The sequence below is a fragment of the Chamaea fasciata genome, unplaced genomic scaffold, assembly GCF_029207755.1.
Source record: "Chamaea fasciata isolate MVZ Bird 193981 ecotype frontalis unplaced genomic scaffold, bChaFas1.0.hap1 SCAF_1, whole genome shotgun sequence".
NCBI lineage: Eukaryota > Metazoa > Chordata > Aves > Passeriformes > Sylviidae > Chamaea > Chamaea fasciata.
In genome coordinates this window covers 151,065,863-151,072,687 of record NW_027094086.1, presented here as the reverse complement: position 1 = coordinate 151,072,687, position 6,825 = coordinate 151,065,863, and positions in this window count along the sequence as shown.

Below are 6,825 nucleotides of genomic sequence, written 5' to 3'. Positions count from 1 at the left end.
CATGTGTGAGAGTCTTCAGAAATAGGAGAATTCTGTGATAAACCATGGCCAATGTAATTTTCTGGTATTTTCTATGTACGTGGTTTGATTCCTTTTATTTAAATAATCACCTGTGGTTGTGTGGATGTCCCTAATAAATAGTGACAGCTCGTTTAGATCGACTCACACTGTTTCTCTGCTGCTGAATTTCAGTTTGGTAATTCTGCCTTGAAAAGACCTGTTGTGTGTCCATGACAGAAATTAAAGTCCTTCGTGTTTTTTGTGACTGGTTTCATTGCCTGTATTCTGTGGGAGAAGGGGAAGTTTGGGCACTTGTTGAACTTGGGGCTGAGGGATCTCTTGGGTCACACAGAAAATTCAGATTTGCATCAGATAATCATTCTCAGTTGAGGAAAAAAAGGCAGGCTTATTAAGGACTTCAAGGGATGTTGTGGGGGAATTGGGATGAATTTGGCCCTTTTCTCAAATTAACAAGTGTCCCAGATCTGGTTCTGTTGGCAGAGATCAGAAGCACGAATAAAGAACTGCACAGGTAACAAGAGATTTTGGCTGGTTTGTCCTGTGGAGTTGAGTGTGATGTTCTAAACCTTGACAGGGAAAAAGTTCCTTGCTTTAGAGTTTAAAATTAAAAAGCGTTTTTTTTCTTTTCTGGTGACAGGCAGAAAAATAATTGATACGATTGTTTTTCATTGGTGGGGCAATTATAAAAATGTCCACGGTGCTTTGGATGATCTAAAGATGTAATTTTGCGGTGTTTCCATCTTCTTCAGCTGGCCTGTACACATGAAACATCCCAAATCATCTCTTCCGTGCAGATTTCTGTTGTTGTTGCTGTTTGGACGCGTGTTTTATAAATGAGTTTTGAGGACACAGCCAAGAAGCCTCGTCTTTTTTTCCTCCTTTTCCCAGAGAGAAGGGGATTTCCAGAGCAGATCATGAGAGAAACATCCCTTCCCTGACAGGCATCTCTGCTTTTATTTGTCTGCAGCTTGGTTGCTTTGATACTTGTTCCAAAACACCTGTGGTGGAATAAATGCAACTATTTTAGTGGGACTGTGCTGGCAGCTTGCCAGGGGAGATACTTTTGGAAACAGGCACAGGGAAATGTGTTCTTCCCAAATCTGTCTGATAACATTCGGTATGTTGATTTTTAATTAATATTAATCAAAAGTGCTTTAAATCCACATTTGTGTGATAGGCTGGGCTTTGTGAAGCTGCGAAATTCAGTTGTGCTGTTCTGATTTGAATTGCAGTGCCACATAAAAATCAAAACCTGTTTTTCCGCAGTACCAACTCCCTCCACTTTCTGAGGAGATCTTTGATTTGGAGCTGATGAATCAGGCTGCTTAGATAAATATTCAATTTAAGAGGGGTTGCAAAAACAGGGGATTTAGATAAACGGGAAAAAAGTAGTTTTGGCTGTTGCTTGTGGTACAGAATTCCCAGATCCTTTTGCCGTGGGCAGGTCATGACTGAAGGAGCCGTGGGGGCATTCTGATTTACAGAAAGAATTTATGATAGCACAGATCTTCAACTTTGCTGAGGGATGTTGGTTTGAGAGATGCGGATGGATTTCAGAGCTCTGAGAAGTCACTTGGTTATATCCCAGAATGGTTTGGCTTGGAAGGGACCTTAGAGCTCAGCTTGTTCCACCCCCTGCCATGGGCAGGAACACCTTCCACTATCCCAGGTTTCTCCAAGCCCTGTCCAGCCTGGCCTGGAATAATCTCTCATCAATAATTAGAAGATGTAGTGTCCTCTAGTGAGTTTTGAATGTCAGGCTTTGCTGCATTCACAGTTCTTCAGCTCATCCTCTTCTCTAAATCCACGCCTTCCTCCCTCTCAGGAACTCTTCCTGATCTCTCTTCTTTCTGTGCTACAGAACCTGTTGAAGGACAGAATTCCTTTTGTTCTTCATGAGTTTGAGGGTGGCTTGTCAATTGTTGAAGCAAATAGGGAAGAATTCAAGGTCTGCTTGAGTTTAATAAATAAAATTGTACCAGCGTGACCCTGGAAGCTCGAGGATTACTGCCAGAACAGGAAGGACTGTAATCACTTAGATTTGAAAAATAAGATGGGTGAAGGTGTATCAGAAGTTGAAACAAAAACAAGAGGGTTTAGAGGATTGACTGAATTTCTGGGGTATTGCTTTATTAATTCTGGAATCCATAAATCCATTTTCAGCAGGCATCTGACCTGTTGTAAAGGTGATTTTAATGGAAAAGATGAGTTTGTTATCCTGCTAGATCCCTGGCACAGCAAAGGCTACAGGCAATTCCATTAAAACGCAATGTGCAGAAGAACAAACAGCTCTTTAGGAGGGATTGAACAGAGGAAGTCACAGCTGTTAATGGGGGAAATAAAATCCGTCTGGCTCGTGTCAAGGCTTTTTATCAGGGTGCTCAAATGATTGGTGTCACCAGGAAGAAACAGGGATGGAGGCATGTCTGGAATTCACTCTGGGGTGTTTATTCAGCCTTCACAAACCGTCGCAGAGTAGGTTGCACCACTCTTCTTGCAGATCATGGAATCCAAGAATGGGTTGGGTTGGAAGGGACACTGAAGATCATCCTATTCCACTCCCTGCCATGGGTAGGGACACCTTCCACTATCCCAAGGCCCATCCAACCTGGCCTTGGACACTTCCAGGGATTCAGGGGCAGCCACAGCTTCTCTGGGCACGCTGTGCCAGGGCCTCCCCACCCTCACAGGGAAGGATTCCTTCCCAATATCCCACCTAAACCTCCTCCCTTTCCATCTGAAGCCATTCCCCCTTTTTCTACCAAAACGAGTCCTCGTCCCAAGTCCCTCTCTCAGACCTCGCCCCCGTTGTTTTTCCAGGGCATGAACAGCCCTTGGCAATGATGTTCATGATGTTCTTGTCCTGTTTGTGCAGCTGTTGCTGTCCCAGGGTTGGTGCAGCTCAGCTGATACCACTGTTGAGCTGAGAGAGCTCTCTTCCCTCTGTTCACCAGAAACATCATTTACCATGAGCAAACATACATTTTGTATCATTTATACATTTGGCTTTAGTCAGAATCGCTTCAAAATCCAAGCCGAGTATCCAAGTTAGATTAAAAACAACTTCTGGCAGCAGCTGTGGAGCCAAGCTATTCTGGGATGTAAATGTGTGTGTGTGAAAGCTTTCCTGGGTGCTTAATCATCTTGTAAATGATTGATTTGTGTTCCAGCTGAGGAGCATTTAAGGGCTGAATTCTGTTGTGATTTGGAAAGAAATAAATCCACTGTGCAGGCGCTTTGTGTTTTTCAAGTGTGGATGTGCATCCTGGTGGGACATAATCACACTAAAGATCTGTAAGTGACACTGACTACAGCCAGTAGTTGTATAAATAATGATATAAATATCCATCATTAGATGAATGGGGCCCTTTGAGGAGAGCATACTTGAATAAAAACTTTGGTGCTCACTCCTGCTGTCTTTCCTGAGGGATCTTTGCCTTCCAGAGGGTAATGAAAAAAAAAAAAAAACCAACAACCCAAACAACAAAATATTTATATACATTCAAATGATGTAAAAAATAATTCAAAGTCATTTTCATGCAAGTAAAATATTTCAGATAGTTTTATTAATAAAAATGACCTGATTGTCACCCTTTTATCCAAATTTTCCTTCATGTATCAAGTCTTTATAGCCACTTTGCTGAGAATGTCACATCTCTGAACAGATTCAGCTTTTCACAGAGGCACTGATGGTTGGATTGTCCTGGGATTGATCCCTGAGGGGTGTTGGAAGAATTTAGAGGTTAAACATCTCTATTGGCTTCTCCAGCGTGTCCAAGGTGAGTCACAAATAGGATGTGCACTCCGTTTGGAATTCCCTGGAAAGCAGAACTCACCTCACCCAATAACAATGTGGCCATGAAAGCTTTATTTTGGAACAAAGCAGTCACTGCCGCTGGTTGTGGGGTGGGCAAAAAAGGGAAATAAATGGTGTCTCTGTTGATGATAGTGTGTGAGCTGGAGAGGCAGAAAGAGTGGGAAGAGCTGAGTCACTTGGCAAGGCCTGGGGAATGCTTGGGATGAGGGAATGAGACAATTTGGTCCACGCTGGCACATCTTCCTCAGCTGAAACCAGGGCAGAGATGCATGTGTGTGACCATGTGTCCTGGTTTAGGGCGAATTTGGGAGGAAACCTCCAAATGGGGTCCCTCTGGAAAGCAAACCCAAACAGCCTCTTCCCCAACTGGGAAAAAAATCTCCTTAGGGAAAAAGTGGAAAAACCCAATTTATTTAACAAACAAAGTGCCCACAAGAACAAAAAATGAATAATATGAAACAATAAAACCTCTCATTCTGAAGAGAGATGGTAAATTGAGAAAGTCCTTGAGGGTTTAGCTTGGCTCAGTCAGTCTCTTCTCAGTCCCTCTGGTGCTGGAAAATGCCGAGGCTCGGGCCCCGTTGGGCCACAGGTGTGAGATCTGAGTGTCCCTCTGGGTTTTTCAGTCCAGAGCAGGTTTAAACAGTCCCAAGAAAAAGAAAAAAAAACAGTCCAGGGAGCTTTTCTGTCTCAGCTAGCTGAAAACTAACTGAAAGCACAGGAGATCTCTGTCCCACTGTCTGTCCGTTCTGCAGACAGCACGGTCCAGGAGCAGAACGTGTAGGAGTCAGGCAGTTTCTGAAAAGAAACTCAGCGCTTCTTTTTTCCTCCCCTTCCGTCTCAAAACCAGTCTGAAAGGTATAGAACTTAATATCCAGCATAAACAGAACAGACAGCTGGGGATGGAAGCATCATAAAGTCACCCCAGGACACCATGGAGCATCGGCCTCATCCCGGTGACACCCCTGGTGCTGCTTGAAGACCTAAAAATGGACATTTTGTACGGGAAATTTTCTGAAAGGGGTTAAGTAAAAGAAATTTCAAAAGACAAATTAAGCTTCAGACTCCTGGTGTCCTGCTGTTGGCTGAGTGTTTGGACTTTTTTTTTTTTTTTTTTTTTACATGGGGCAGGTTGAATGAGGCTTGGAGCAACCTGGGGTAGTGGAAGGTGGAAAGAGGGGGTGGAAAAAAGATGGGTTTTTTGGGTCCTTTCCAACCCAAACCACTCTGTGATTCTCTGTTTGGGTTTTTTTTTTTTTTTTTGTTTGGTGTTTTGTTTTGGGTGGGTTGGTTGGAGGAGTTTTTGGTTTAGGGGTGGAGTTTTTTGGGGTTTTGGGGTTTTTTTTTGTGGTTTTATTTTTGTTTTCTTGTTTGTTTGTGGGTTTTTGGTTTGCTTTGTGCTGTTTATTTGTTAGTTTTTTTAAATAGGACTATTTCTCAGGTTGCTCAGAGCCCGACCCAACCTGGCCTTGAACCCTTCCAGAGATGGGGAGTCCACATCTTCTGTGGGCCAAAAGACTTTATTATACCCAATGTGATGTTTTTCTATGGCAATTGCACTGCCCTCAGTGCAAAAGAAGCTGTAAAATGTGTATTTCTACCAGTGTAATTTTTCTTTTCTTCCTCTAGGAAATAAGCTTGACACTCTCTTCTCTGAAAGACCTGTGGACAGTTTTGAATTGTGGTGTAGAGCAGGTGCAGGGCTTTATTCACTGTCTAGTAATTGAAGGTTTAGTGACAAAATGGAAGGACTGGCCCAACAGAATCATCAGATTTTGCCATCAGAGCCATATTTTTACTGAAAATCTGATTTTTGGCAGAGTTCCTTGAGGCTTCAGTCAGGCTTAGAGTTTTCAAAATTCAGGAAATGTTTTTTTAACCTTTCATTTATTGGTTTTCTGGTTTTTTTTTTTTTTTTGTTTGTTTGTTTTTTGTTTTGTTTTTAAGTCTAATTCTTAATGCCAGGAAAATGCTGCTCAGGTGCAGCTCTGTGAAGATTTGGGGATTACTGGGAAGCACAGGTGGATTTGGGGTCAGCAACTCCTCAGTTGTTTTGGGCAAAAATCCATAATGGGATGCACAAAGGTGTCCACTCTTCAAGCATCTCCAGGCATCCTGACAAAATGTTTGGGATATACAGGGTTAAATCACAGCAGGAATTTTAAAATTCAGGTATTTTCTTAGCAATATAGAAAAAAGTTTAATGTTGGGACCAGAGAAGCTCAGAAAAGCATTAAAGAATTTTTTGAAGCCTTGGCAAGATGTATCCCTTCAGCCTTGTTTTTTGTTCAAAATTTTTTTGTCCTGTAATTCTAAAAAACAAAAAAAAAAAAACCAAAAAAAAACCCCCAAAAAGCCATTTTAAGAAAAATTAATCCAGTTAGGAATTGAAGAAAAATTAACCCAGCGCCTCTGTTCTTCTTTAAATCAACGTAATACTTAATTTGCGTCAATGTATTAATTTTCTGTGTCCTCCATGACTTTCTCAATTAACCTTGCCTGGTATAAGTAAACTTTTTAGGGGAATGTGTTTCCTCATGCCTTAGGGAACAGCTTGTGAGGTTTAACTCAGAATTAGGTGCTCTTCCCCATCAGAATTAGATGTGGTAGGGGAAAAAAAAAAATCTCATTTTCTGTAACTTATTTCTGTGTGAAGTTTTTATTAGCATTGATTTTTATTTAATTTTTTTTTTCACAATGTTAAATTGGGAGACAAAGCGTCAGGGTTTTTTAGTCATAAAAACTGAGTAAACATACTGAGGAGAAATAAATTATGTCAGCTTTTAAATTCTTGTGCAGTATCACATGGGGAGAAAAATCAAATTAAGTTCTCCCACAGAGAGAAGCAGGAATAATTTTATTTTTTTAACAAAATCCTGCCTTTTTATGCAAAAAATCTCCTACTTCAGAGGAATATTGAAACAAGACATAACGCCTCAGGCCTTGCTACTTATTGTAATTCAAATAATTTAAATTGTTTTCTTGGA